Source organism: Amblyomma mixtum, chromosome 2, assembly GCF_055824585.1.
Source record: "Amblyomma mixtum isolate Tamu chromosome 2, ASM5582458v1, whole genome shotgun sequence".
NCBI lineage: Eukaryota > Metazoa > Arthropoda > Arachnida > Ixodida > Ixodidae > Amblyomma > Amblyomma mixtum.
In genome coordinates this window covers 222,003,514-222,018,711 of record NC_143013.1, presented here as the reverse complement: position 1 = coordinate 222,018,711, position 15,198 = coordinate 222,003,514, and positions in this window count along the sequence as shown.

Genomic DNA, 15,198 nt, shown 5'->3' with positions numbered 1-15,198 from the left:
ATCTCCAGACACAGGCAGTTGGCGTGCCACCTCTTCCCGTATAAAGGCCTTGGTCTCGGGAAGCAGTGAGGTCGGGTGAGAAGTGAGAGTGCACACTGCCGGCGCAAGAAGGGACTCGACGTATATGCCGGAAGGGTGAGCAGAAACCATCTGCTTCTGGCGGACGTCATAGCTTTGGCAAAGTTTGCTGATTATAAGAGAGCAACATATGGAACGCGCCGTCGGAGGTACCCTTTAGGATGTTAATTTCATCGGCCTCAGGCATCGATGGGTTGATGCGCTTGCACAGTTCGAAAATATCTTCTATATAGCCATAGTTCTTTAATGTTTTTGTCTGGTCACGAAACTCCGGCCAAAGTTTTATAGGGACAGCGGGCGCCTCTGGGGGCGCAGCTGTCGGAGGACGGGGAGGGGGTCACGAATGGTTCGCAGTAGCTGTTTTCCGGCCAGCAGGCTCACATTCCCTTGGTATTTGTGCATTACGGGTGACCGGTATTTGGGCTTTTCATGGACACTACTTTACCGGTTATCATCTGAATGCTTGGCTGCAACATCGCGACACTAAAAACTGCGTGAGATCGACGGCGGCCGCTAGTAAACATTGCGAGCGACTGTAATAATTAATGCTCTTACATTGGATTTGAAAACAGAAATTTTTGTACATGGGTCCAGCATACGCATTCATTATCACCGCAACTTTCCTTCAATGTCACTCTGGAAGATCTAGCGTAGCGTCCAGTGAGATATTTATACGTGTATAGGTTGCGGCTGTCTCCACCAAGTCCTTGCTTTCATCGAAGTGCATAAGACTGCTTAGACAGCTGGCGCTTACCTTGCGGAAAATTCTGCAATCTCACTAATGCTGAAAATAAGACGGTATGGCGGAATTTTAAGAACCGGAGTGCGTGCTACAGAAGCGAACACATTACGAATAACTGGCAGTTTGATGGGGCTATTTCAAATGTCTTTTTTTTTTGCTGACACTTCCGGAGGTGGAAAAGCCAGCTGCTGAAGAGTCTTGTTACATAAGCCATTTATTTACACTTTGCCACGCTGTGACGACAGAGGCGCTGGTGAGTGCAAGGAAATTAAACAAAAATTTGTTCATTACTCATGTGCTAGCAAGAAAAAAGCTGTGAGCGGCCACGCAGTAAGTAAGAGATGAGCAAAAATAGGAAGCACGCAACATGTGCGAATTAAAAAGTGGGAGGAACTTAAAGTAGTTAAACTGAGTAGACATGTGAACGCATGTGTTTAGCCCTGTGGGCTCATGGTTTTGCTTCGATGGGTCGTCGGCACGTCTGGCGACGATATTAGACTGGGGTTAAGCTATCATCGAGGTTAAGCTTATCTGTTTGCGCCGCCGCGGATTCGAAACCCAGCCGCGGCAATATTTATTTTATTTCTGCACCCTCAAAGCTAGGAACGCCACAAGACTCTTGGTTTGATTTGCCCCGTGCAGTAGTGCTCTTGCACTGCAAGCCATATGCACACTGAAGAGTACAGCAGTCTTGCGTGTCACGTTTGCGATCAAAGGCGAAATCAGAAAAGAATAATTGCTGCCCCACTGCCAGCGTCCCATTTTACCTGTAGTTTTACGGCCATACAGAAGCTCGCTTGCTCGCGTCGATGCCCCCAAAGGACTCTTAGCGCTGTCTTGTGGAAGGCGCGGTCATCATGTGAAGCTCTGCCATAGCGTTACGGAGAAGTTTCATGATCATGAAAACATTAAAGGATTATGATATAACTCATGAAACTTTCGTTGGGGGGGGGGGGGGGGGGTACTGAGCGCGAGCGCTGAGGCCTTTTTCGGCGCGCAGTTTGCGCACAGTTGGGTGGCCGATTACCTCTTGAAGGAAGGAAGGATTAGTCTTGAAGGAAGACTAGGTAGGCAAGTCAGCCTCAAGATTTCGGAACCACGTCGGTGAGATAGAATAAAACGTTACCGAGCTTGGAGGCATCGTCCCATTTGTTGTAGGCGCTGACACGCTCGTATGACGACGACCAGTCGTCGACATTGTGGCTGTCGTCGCCGCTGAAGACGATGGGATCGCGCTGCCGGTGCCCGCAGGAAGAGAGGATGCTAGGCGAAGGGATGGGGGTTGTCTGTCTGGTGACTTCGGGAATGACGGACGTAGGAGCTAAGGTGCGCCTAAAAGGTCCAGGATGAGAGGGGGAACGTACAGCAGCCTCCACTGAATGTAAGAGGGGGTTGTGGCTATGAGCGGATAATGTTAGGACAGGAAAAGCGCATCAACTTAAGTTTATTAATCTTGAATTTTATTTTCCGCGTTCTGTACCCGCTAGAGACAAGGGTAAGCTCTGACTGGAAATTGTGAATGTTGTTTTCGTCACATATTTCGCGAAAAATTCCACACTCGCCTCAAAAGGATGGACGGTAGAATGTACACTAGATGAAAATCATTAATGTAAATTAATAATTTGACTAGTCCAAGGATGGAGCTTTGTGGCACCGCTCATAGTACGTATGCGATAACTAACGGCATTAGCAAATAAAAATTTCTAGTGCTTAAAAAGGAGAGACTCAGTCTATCAGAAGACATTAGGATGGAGATTCAGGTTATTAACACATGAAAGACCAATTTATTAGACACTCTATCAAAAACGTTCGTAAAGTTTAAAAAATGTATTCCGTGCAAAATGACTTTCTAAGTATGCGGTGTTCTTTTCTTTTAGACAAGCGTCTGATTTGTTCATTTAACTATGTTGGTTTCGCATCAGATGTGATGATACGCATAGGAATGTCATTCCCAGATAGTTTAGCTGCCTTCATTTCGAACACTTCCTGTTTTTTATGGACCCCTGCTTGGAGTCAACTCGCTCGGCAGCATTATTAATTGATAATACCAATAATAAATGCACACTGTTATTTCTTAATAGCGCCAATGTTGGCGCATTTTCAATACAAGATTGTTTTAATTATTTTAAGCACTCTAAGACGTGGTGTATTAATACAGAAATTGAGCAGAAGGGATCATTTGTACCTTGTCTGTATCTAACCCTAGATTAGTTGTAGAGGTCCGAAAATTGCGTGGCTTCCGTTGAAGGCGGCGAAGAATAAGATGGCTGAGTGGTCCACAAAACTTCGAGATAGTTAAAGGGACACTGAGGAAAAATAGAAGTCGGCCTGCATAGATAAGTACCACACACAGATACAGCAGTAACCGAAAACATAGCTTTTATAAACTAGAAAAGACCTCAGAACGAAAAACGACCCTGAGGAAATGACTGCATCCCAACGATGCCGTGTACGGCCAGAAGTTGTCCACGTTGTCCGTCTCAAGCCCTATTATGCGCACTAAAGGACGCTGTGTTTCCACCCTCGGTGTTTATTTCGGCAAGTCTGTTTGATTTTCTTCTAGTCACCTTATTTGTTTTAAAGCGTCGGGTCGATGCTTCTTTCAGAGGGGAGTAATGCCGCGAATCGTTCTACTTTTGTTCATTCTTCAAAGCTGCCAGCGCGCGGCATCACAGCTTTGTGATGCAAGACGCAACCCGATTTATCGTGGTTGATGGCATCCAGGCGGAGCCAATTCTACGTTCTTCCAGAGCGTTGTAACTTTGCCGGCCTTATCTGGAAAGTCCGCTATGATCTTTAAATTTAAGCGTGGCCAAGAACTGCAGGCATTCTGTTTGACGGCCGCCGAGCACGCTTGTTGCTTTCGCCGGAGCCGAGTCATTCAATTCGTTACGGGCACAGGTGAGCCTAATAAACAGGCTTCTCGGTGGCGCTGCAAGCAGCCGTCTTGACAAGGCGCACTTTCGCATCGCTCCGACTTTTTGAAGCTTTTTGGCCCTGAAGTTTTGGGTTGTGCTCCCAAAAATGGATGGACCACCACCATCGTGTTCTTCGCCACCTGCGGACAACGATATCAACGCGTCTGCGTCGAAGACTATCCCAGGAAAGCATCTCGATACATCGAATACGCCTACCACCATTGCCACCAATATGGCTCCCGGGTAGCTTCGGCAAGACGCCGAGACAACATCGTTCCGCAGCAGCACAGATAACGTGGCGCAATCTGTCGCTGCGCTTGATGCCGACGCAAGCATGACGGATGAGGATTCCAGCCAAGTGGTTGCGGCGATAGCAGTCTCCATTCCCTTCTCAATTCTTTCCACGGAAAACATGCCTGGAACTAACCCTTCTCAGGTAGGATCTTGCACTTCTCCATTTTTGAAATTTCCCAAGCAATCTAAGATGGGGTTAGGCCCTTCCCAGATAGCTCATGAAAATGCTCGCTTTGTGAACAAACGACATGGCGTACAATTTGGCCGCTCGCACACAGCTATAAATGCTCGCTACGCAGATGCGCATTTTCGATCACGGTGCTTCAAAAAATTGATTTCCACTCAGGGTTTCAAGTACGGCTTTTTGAATGAAGCTGACAGTTTGCATTCGACATATCACATACGCACGCCAAGGGAGCATCTTCTCGGACTACAGTCTCTTAATTTCTGCAAAGGCGACACCGATACAGGCTTCTGACGCTATTCGCCCTGGCCAGATGCGGTGTCATATATTGTGCCAGCTGTCTAACAAGTGAACAGCTCATGGCCAACCTCAAGTACTACTCGTGCAAGATAATTAACGCCAGGTCCATGGGCAAGAGCGGAGCAGCTCTATTGACGTTTGAGAGCTCCAGTCTTCCCTGCTAAATAAATCTATATAGCATACTCCTTTCGGTAACACCTTATCACCCGAAATCTGTCGCATGTGAGATCTCTCCCAGAATCAAGTACAGGACAAATTCGTATCCACAAGTGTACCAACGTTCATCCTCGTTCTGCGATCACCCCGCACATGGCAACCTCGAGGTTTGTCAATAGAACCACTATGCCAAAATTGCAAGTCACCACATAACCACAGACCCGGAGTGCCCTACTTGGCCACAAGCCGCCAAAACTCTGAGGAACGGCGCTGTCCGCCGTATCCGAGTATCGTGACGAAAGGAGCGCAAGCAACAAGCCGACCTTTTACGTGGCAACGACACGTTGTCGACTGCGCATAAGAGCCCTGCCAATACACAGCAGCCATCCTCGGAGCCAATTGTGCTTATTAACGAGGACTTCTCCCAAATACAAATTCAACCGTTAGCGGACACACGAGGCAGAGAACATGAAACTAAAGGGCAAGATGCGTACAAACGGTGCACGCAGCGTGAGAGCAATAGTCTAAAGATTTCCGCTCCTTAATTCCTAACGACATCTTGTGAGCAACCTGCGACGGCATCAAAGGAAGCATAGATACATCAGGCTTATGCTGGAACTCTCTGTGCTACACAACACGGAACAGGAACACATCTTGCGAAAGATCGCTCGCGCACGATACACTTAGATGGAGACCAGCTCAAGCATATGAACGAACTGGTTACAGTCGAGGTGATCAAGCACATGCTTCCACTCTTAGGAATGCCACGTGTCTCTCCGAATCAAGAGCCCGGAATTGGGCACTCATCATCTTCAATTCCGCGCATTTTCCACTGTAATAATGGCGGTGGGCATTAGCTCGAAACCTCATGACATTTTTGCTTCGGACTCTCCTATATGGTTCTTGCAATGAAACTGCCTGGGAATCAAACAAGTAGAACTTCAGAGGAGACAGTCCATCAAGCCGACGATTTCTCTAGCTATCCTACTTCAGGACACCACCACTAATAGGCCAAATATAATAGGGTACAAACCTTACTGCATCATTTCCATAAAGCACCGACGTCCTGGGCCAGGATTGCGATCTGAGGCTCCAGTAGCCAATGGTCAAGCATGCGTTGTTGTTTTGTCGCGCGCTACCCCTTCCAAGCTTGATACTTCCGCGCGGTGTTGCAGACGCAGGAGGTATCGGAAGTGCGCCTTACCTTAGATGGTGACCAAGAAGCATTTGTTTATTTGGTTTGTGCCAGATTGTTCGGTACTGTGACATATCGAGTGGATATATCTTTTTTGGAAACTTTTGAAGGATATATCCCGTGGATCGCGTCATAGGCGGTGGGCGGGGGGGGGGGGGGGGGCGGATTAACGCCTCGCATACGAGCTGGGGACATCATCACTCAGATGCTAGGGGAAAACACCTATGGCAGCACATTGCCAAAGCCAAACTGGATATCGCCAACGACCTCGCGCTATCAACTTGGCCAGACCAGTGGTAAAGAAATTTCTTCAGACCTGACACTTTTTTGCTATCCCAGTGAGATTCTATGGTCACGGGCTGATGATGTCATGGGCAGCTTGTTCACTATCTCGTGGAGGTGCCATGGGTCCCTCGACGGCCAAAATCACTACAGCGGCAACAACGCCATCGAGTCGAGGAGCACGTATCATGGGAGGATGACTGGTGAGGTGAACGTTCCCACAGGATTAGCCGAGCTAATTACTCAGACCAAGGATGCCAAGAAGAAAAGCTACAACGAAGCCTTCAGTCAGAATCGATGCCTCGAAGCCGGACTCCCACCTTCTGACTCTGTGTAAGCGTAGGCTTCGTGCTCTCAAGGCATATTACTGGTCTCGCCGGACATCCAATCGTAGGCGCGCTTTCACTCGGATTACTGAAGAGGTTGCACCTCTGTGCACCTCGCTCTCCAAGACTAGCAGCTGCTGTGTCATTCAGTCAATACAGCAGTAAACGTATCATGGGAGGATGACTGGTGAGGTGAACGTTCCCACAGGATTAGCCGAGCTAATTACTCAGACCAAGGATGCCAAGAAGAAAAGCTACAACGAAGCCTTCAGTCAGAATCGATGCCTCGAAGCCGGACTCCCACCTTCTGACTCTGTGCAATCGTAGGCTTCGTGCTCTCAAGGCATATCGCCGGTCTCGCCGGACATCCAATCGTAGGCGCACTTTCACCCGGATTACTCAAGAGGTTGCACCCCTATGCACCTCGCTCTCCAAGACTGGCAGCTGCTAGGTCATTCAGTCAATACAGCAGTTAACTTGTCGAAGGCCTGGCACATATTTAGAACTATCGTAGGGAGTAGAAGGCCGATTTCCTCTTTTCAGGACATTGCCCTGAAATTGAACGTCTCCAGGCTGAGTTAACTTTATAGGCAGGGAAGGCCTTTTTATCCACATTTCGAAAATCTGGGTGCCGTGCCCGCGGACCCCCTATCAGATACATTGAGAGATTACGGCATTCCCTTTACATTCGATGAACTGGGGGCAGCCTTGTATGACTCAACCATAAAAGCACTTCTGGGCCGAATGGTGTAGGCTATTCCACTCTTCTGAACCTTCCCAGGTCAAATAAACTTGCCCTGCTGAAAGAGGGCAACGAATACTGGACCGTTAGTGATCTTCAACCTGCCTGGAAAGAATAAGTGGTGATACCAATTCGAAAACCTGGCAATCCAAGTCGGAAATTGCAAGACCTCAGTTCGATAACGCTAACGTCCAGCCTTTGTAAGGTCATGGAATGTATGGTTATAAGAAGATTTGAATGACAAATACAGCGTCTTGTCCCCAGTGAAATTAGGTTTTAGTCGAGGGCTCTGCCCGCAAGATATTCTGATAAGGCATCATAACGACATTCTCGTTTAACCTAGCTGCGCACAGCTCCGGGTGGCTGTTGGGGTAGATATAAAAAAAGGCGTTTGGTTCCGTGCCACAGTCTACCATACGTACTTCACCGGCTCCAGGAAGTCGGGATACGAGGGAACCTCTACTGCTTCGTGAAAGCTTTTCTTGCGGACAGAAGTTTCTCAGTATTGATTGGGGGGAAACTCTGAGGAACGGCGCTGTCCGCCGTATCCGAGTATCGTGACGAAAGGAGCGCAAGCAACAAGCCGACCTTTTACGTGGCAACGACACGTTGTCGACTGCGCATAAGAGCCCTGCCAATACACAGCAGGCATCCTCGGAGCCAATTGTGCTTATTAACGAGGACTTCTCCCAAATACAAATTCAACCGTTAGCGGACACACGAGGCAGAGAACATGAAACTAAAGGGCAAGATGCGTACAAACGGTGCACGCAGCGTGAGAGCAATAGTCTAAAGATTTCCGCTCCTTAATTCCTAACGACATCTTGTGAGCAACCTGCGACGGCATCAAAGGAAGCATAGATACATCAGGCTTATGCTGGAACTCTCTGTGCTACACAACACGGAACAGGAACACATCTTGCGAAAGATCGCTCGCGCACGATACACTTAGATGGAGACCAGCTCAAGCATATGAACGAACTGGTTACAGTCGAGGTGATCAAGCACATGCTTCCACTCTTAGGAATGCCACGTGTCTCTCCGAATCAAGAGCCCGGAATTGGGCACTCATCATCTTCAATTCCGCGCATTTTCCACTGTAATAATGGCGGTGGGCATTAGCTCGAAACCTCATGACATTTTTGCTTCGGACTCTCCTATATGGTTCTTGCAATGAAACTGCCTGGGAATCAAACAAGTAGAACTTCAGAGGAGACAGTCCATCAAGCCGACGATTTCTCTAGCTATCCTACTTCAGGACACCACCACTAATAGGCCAAATATAATAGGGTACAAACCTTACTGCATCATTTCCATAAAGCACCGACGTCCTGGGCCAGGATTGCGATCTGAGGCTCCAGTAGCCAATGGTCAAGCATGCGTTGTTGTTTTGTCGCGCGCTACCCCTTCCAAGCTTGATACTTCCGCGCGGTGTTGCAGACGCAGGAGGTATCGGAAGTGCGCCTTACCTTAGATGGTGACCAAGAAGCATTTGTTTATTTGGTTTGTGCCAGATTGTTCGGTACTGTGACATATCGAGTGGATATATCTTTTTTGGAAACTTTTGAAGGATATATCCCGTGGATCGCGTCATAGGCGGTGGGCGGGGGGGGGGGGCGGATTAACGCCTCGCATACGAGCTGGGGACATCATCACTCAGATGCTAGGGGAAAACACCTATGGCAGCACATTGCCAAAGCCAAACTGGATATCGCCAACGACCTCGCGCTATCAACTTGGCCAGACCAGTGGTAAAGAAATTTCTTCAGACCTGACACTTTTTTGCTATCCCAGTGAGATTCTATGGTCACGGGCTGATGATGTCATGGGCAGCTTGTTCACTATCTCGTGGAGGTGCCATGGGTCCCTCGACGGCCAAAATCACTACAGCGGCAACAACGCCATCGAGTCGAGGAGCACGTATCATGGGAGGATGACTGGTGAGGTGAACGTTCCCACAGGATTAGCCGAGCTAATTACTCAGACCAAGGATGCCAAGAAGAAAAGCTACAACGAAGCCTTCAGTCAGAATCGATGCCTCGAAGCCGGACTCCCACCTTCTGACTCTGTGTAAGCGTAGGCTTCGTGCTCTCAAGGCATATTACTGGTCTCGCCGGACATCCAATCGTAGGCGCGCTTTCACTCGGATTACTGAAGAGGTTGCACCTCTGTGCACCTCGCTCTCCAAGACTAGCAGCTGCTGTGTCATTCAGTCAATACAGCAGTAAACGTATCATGGGAGGATGACTGGTGAGGTGAACGTTCCCACAGGATTAGCCGAGCTAATTACTCAGACCAAGGATGCCAAGAAGAAAAGCTACAACGAAGCCTTCAGTCAGAATCGATGCCTCGAAGCCGGACTCCCACCTTCTGACTCTGTGCAATCGTAGGCTTCGTGCTCTCAAGGCATATCGCCGGTCTCGCCGGACATCCAATCGTAGGCGCACTTTCACCCGGATTACTCAAGAGGTTGCACCCCTATGCACCTCGCTCTCCAAGACTGGCAGCTGCTAGGTCATTCAGTCAATACAGCAGTTAACTTGTCGAAGGCCTGGCACATATTTAGAACTATCGTAGGGAGTAGAAGGCCGATTTCCTCTTTTCAGGACATTGCCCTGAAATTGAACGTCTCCAGGCTGAGTTAACTTTATAGGCAGGGAAGGCCTTTTTATCCACATTTCGAAAATCTGGGTGCCGTGCCCGCGGACCCCCTATCAGATACATGGAGAGATTACGGCATTCCCTTTACATTCGATGAACTGGGGGCAGCCTTGTATGACTCAACCATAAAAGCACTTCTGGGCCGAATGGTGTAGGCTATTCCACTCTTCTGAACCTTCCCAGGTCAAATAAACTTGCCCTGCTGAAAGAGGGCAACGAATACTGGACCGTTAGTGATCTTCAACCTGCCTGGAAAGAATAAGTGGTGATACCAATTCGAAAACCTGGCAATCCAAGTCGGAAATTGCAAGACCTCAGTTCGATAACGCTAACGTCCAGCCTTTGTAAGGTCATGGAATGTATGGTTATAAGAAGATTTGAATGACAAATACAGCGTCTTGTCCCCAGTGAAATTAGGTTTTAGTCGAGGGCTCTGCCCGCAAGATATTCTGATAAGGCATCATAACGACATTCTCGTTTAACCTAGCTGCGCACAGCTCCGGGTGGCTGTTGGGGTAGATATAAAAAAAGGCGTTTGGTTCCGTGCCACAGTCTACCATACGTACTTCACCGGCTCCAGGAAGTCGGGATACGAGGGAACCTCTACTGCTTCGTGAAAGCTTTTCTTGCGGACAGAAGTTTCTCAGTATTGATTGGGGGGAAACTCTGAGGAACGGCGCTGTCCGCCGTATCCGAGTATCGTGACGAAAGGAGCGCAAGCAACAAGCCGACCTTTTACGTGGCAACGACACGTTGTCGACTGCGCATAAGAGCCCTGCCAATACACAGCAGGCATCCTCGGAGCCAATTGTGCTTATTAACGAGGACTTCTCCCAAATACAAATTCAACCGTTAGCGGACACACGAGGCAGAGAACATGAAACTAAAGGGCAAGATGCGTACAAACGGTGCACGCAGCGTGAGAGCAATAGTCTAAAGATTTCCGCTCCTTAATTCCTAACGACATCTTGTGAGCAACCTGCGACGGCATCAAAGGAAGCATAGATACATCAGGCTTATGCTGGAACTCTCTGTGCTACACAACACGGAACAGGAACACATCTTGCGAAAGATCGCTCGCGCACGATACACTTAGATGGAGACCAGCTCAAGCATATGAACGAACTGGTTACAGTCGAGGTGATCAAGCACATGCTTCCACTCTTAGGAATGCCACGTGTCTCTCCGAATCAAGAGCCCGGAATTGGGCACTCATCATCTTCAATTCCGCGCATTTTCCACTGTAATAATGGCGGTGGGCATTAGCTCGAAACCTCATGACATTTTTGCTTCGGACTCTCCTATATGGTTCTTGCAATGAAACTGCCTGGGAATCAAACAAGTAGAACTTCAGAGGAGACAGTCCATCAAGCCGACGATTTCTCTAGCTATCCTACTTCAGGACACCACCACTAATAGGCCAAATATAATAGGGTACAAACCTTACTGCATCATTTCCATAAAGCACCGACGTCCTGGGCCAGGATTGCGATCTGAGGCTCCAGTAGCCAATGGTCAAGCATGCGTTGTTGTTTTGTCGCGCGCTACCCCTTCCAAGCTTGATACTTCCGCGCGGTGTTGCAGACGCAGGAGGTATCGGAAGTGCGCCTTACCTTAGATGGTGACCAAGAAGCATTTGTTTATTTGGTTTGTGCCAGATTGTTCGGTACTGTGACATATCGAGTGGATATATCTTTTTTGGAAACTTTTGAAGGATATATCCCGTGGATCGCGTCATAGGCGGTGGGCGGGGGGGGGGCGGATTAACGCCTCGCATACGAGCTGGGGACATCATCACTCAGATGCTAGGGGAAAACACCTATGGCAGCACATTGCCAAAGCCAAACTGGATATCGCCAACGACCTCGCGCTATCAACTTGGCCAGACCAGTGGTAAAGAAATTTCTTCAGACCTGACACTTTTTTGCTATCCCAGTGAGATTCTATGGTCACGGGCTGATGATGTCATGGGCAGCTTGTTCACTATCTCGTGGAGGTGCCATGGGTCCCTCGACGGCCAAAATCACTACAGCGGCAACAACGCCATCGAGTCGAGGAGCACGTATCATGGGAGGATGACTGGTGAGGTGAACGTTCCCACAGGATTAGCCGAGCTAATTACTCAGACCAAGGATGCCAAGAAGAAAAGCTACAACGAAGCCTTCAGTCAGAATCGATGCCTCGAAGCCGGACTCCCACCTTCTGACTCTGTGTAAGCGTAGGCTTCGTGCTCTCAAGGCATATTACTGGTCTCGCCGGACATCCAATCGTAGGCGCGCTTTCACTCGGATTACTGAAGAGGTTGCACCTCTGTGCACCTCGCTCTCCAAGACTAGCAGCTGCTGTGTCATTCAGTCAATACAGCAGTAAACGTATCATGGGAGGATGACTGGTGAGGTGAACGTTCCCACAGGATTAGCCGAGCTAATTACTCAGACCAAGGATGCCAAGAAGAAAAGCTACAACGAAGCCTTCAGTCAGAATCGATGCCTCGAAGCCGGACTCCCACCTTCTGACTCTGTGCAATCGTAGGCTTCGTGCTCTCAAGGCATATCGCCGGTCTCGCCGGACATCCAATCGTAGGCGCACTTTCACCCGGATTACTCAAGAGGTTGCACCCCTATGCACCTCGCTCTCCAAGACTGGCAGCTGCTAGGTCATTCAGTCAATACAGCAGTTAACTTGTCGAAGGCCTGGCACATATTTAGAACTATCGTAGGGAGTAGAAGGCCGATTTCCTCTTTTCAGGACATTGCCCTGAAATTGAACGTCTCCAGGCTGAGTTAACTTTATAGGCAGGGAAGGCCTTTTTATCCACATTTCGAAAATCTGGGTGCCGTGCCCGCGGACCCCCTATCAGATACATGGAGAGATTACGGCATTCCCTTTACATTCGATGAACTGGGGGCAGCCTTGTATGACTCAACCATAAAAGCACTTCTGGGCCGAATGGTGTAGGCTATTCCACTCTTCTGAACCTTCCCAGGTCAAATAAACTTGCCCTGCTGAAAGAGGGCAACGAATACTGGACCGTTAGTGATCTTCAACCTGCCTGGAAAGAATAAGTGGTGATACCAATTCGAAAACCTGGCAATCCAAGTCGGAAATTGCAAGACCTCAGTTCGATAACGCTAACGTCCAGCCTTTGTAAGGTCATGGAATGTATGGTTATAAGAAGATTTGAATGACAAATACAGCGTCTTGTCCCCAGTGAAATTAGGTGTTAGTCGAGGGCTCTGCCCGCAAGATATTCTGATAAGGCATCATAACGACATTCTCGTTTAACCTAGCTGCGCACAGCTCCGGGTGGCTGTTGGGGTAGATATAAAAAAAGGCGTTTGGTTCCGTGCCACAGTCTACCATACGTACTTCACCGGCTCCAGGAAGTCGGGATACGAGGGAACCTCTACTGCTTCGTGAAAGCTTTTCTTGCGGACAGAAGTTTCTCAGTATTGGTTGGGGATACTCAGGCTGAATGGCAATGTGACCAAAACGACGTCCCCCAAGGCTCTGTTTTTTCGCCGGCTCTTTTTAGCATTGCTATAACATGTCTCCCGCCAAAGCTAACGTCGATATCCGGTCTTAATTTTTCCGTGTATGGACTATATCACGCTGTGGACCGATTTGAGGTTCCCAGTGGAGCAAGAACTAGCCCTACAGACAGGCCTCAATGCCGTGCACGACTACACCAAGGAGTGTGGCATGAAAACCTCCCCGGAAAAAACCGAATACATGGCTGTCATAAACGGTCCGCTGCAGCGAGCCATCTAGGGGACTCAGTTATTTGCCGGAAACAAAGAATCCGTATACTCGGCATGCTTATTGAGGAGGATGGAGGAGCCAAAAGCTGGCTTATAGCACGTGCTTAGTTGCCATCAGGCTTTGAACTTCATGCGCCGCGTCTCTGCGCGTGGGTGGGGAATCAAAAACGTGGGGCTCCGTAAGATAGCTTTGGCACTCATAACATCAAAAATCCTGCCCGAATATTCGTACATGCGGCGTAACACGAGCCGACGCCTTCAGACTGAGGGAATTAATCGTAAGGCGATGCGCCTGGTTACTAGACTGCCGCAGTATTGCCCAGTTGTGGACCTACACGCATACAGCAAAATCAATGCCCTGCAGAATGTGGCAGAGCAGCAATTGCAAGCCCAGCATGTCTGTTTCTCCCCAATGGCGGCTGGCTGTCACATACTGCGGACATTAGTCTACAACATTGACAATTTAGAGCCACTCTCGTCTCCTGCCAGGAATTACTGGGAACGAAAGGGCATACCAGGCAGCACGCGCTGCAGCTCTTTACGCACCTTTGCCTGGATCCACACTCGTTTCCGCTTCTTGGGCCCCTGCGGAATTGTACAATCGTTGTCGCCTCCTATGGATAGGGTCCAGACTGGCAGCGCGCACAATGCTATAGCCGCTGCGTTCTGCAGCACTGCCCCGACCCTGAGCATCTATATCGCCGCCCACTTAGCACGTTTCGAAGGGCAAAGGCGGGTACTTCTTCGCCAAGTCCAGACGGGTCAGCCTCTGTCCCCAGCAAAGTTTTACCTCATAAACCCACACTCATACCAGGCCCCTCAGTGGCCGGCATGCCCGGCCAGAGGCACGGCCGAACATCTTCTGTGGCGTTGCCCTCCCTTTGACGAAGTGCGGAAGGGAGCGCTTCAGTCCTTGGGTGGGCACTTACCTGGCACCCTGCAGGAATGGATGGATCCGCTATCGAACATCGGACCATCGGACGCACTCCGGCTCTGGCGGGTTTTCTTCAGTACTTCAAGGTAGAAGGGCCTGGCCGTTACTTCGCCAAGCCGATCTCAGGACCACCCTACCTAGAGAAAGAAGCGGACACCGGTCCCCCAGCCCTACCCTTACCCCTACCCCCATGAAGCACTATCACAGTCACTTCGAAGGGGATTGGGTCATGGTCACGACTCTTCACGGCATTGATGTCGACATTACCTTAGCCGTCTACTTTCACGGGCATTTTAACCTGTGTCCTAAATTTTTGCTTTTTTTTTCTGCGCAGTGCTGCACCCACCGCAGTGCCTCAGTAGTTAGGGCTTTCGGTTACTGAGCCGGCGTTGCGGGGTCCGAACACGGCCGCGGCGGCCGCGTTTTGGTGAAGGAGAAACGCAAAATGCCCCCGTGTGCTGTGCGACGTCAATGCACATTAAAGATCCCCAGGTGGTCGAAATAATTCCGGAGCCTTCCACTACGGCACCTCTTTTTAGAGCGCAGCTCTTTGGCGCCCGTTGTCCGTCGCCGTTGTCCGTTGTAACCTTGTCTACTTGTCGTACGGTGGTAGGTGTACTTAACC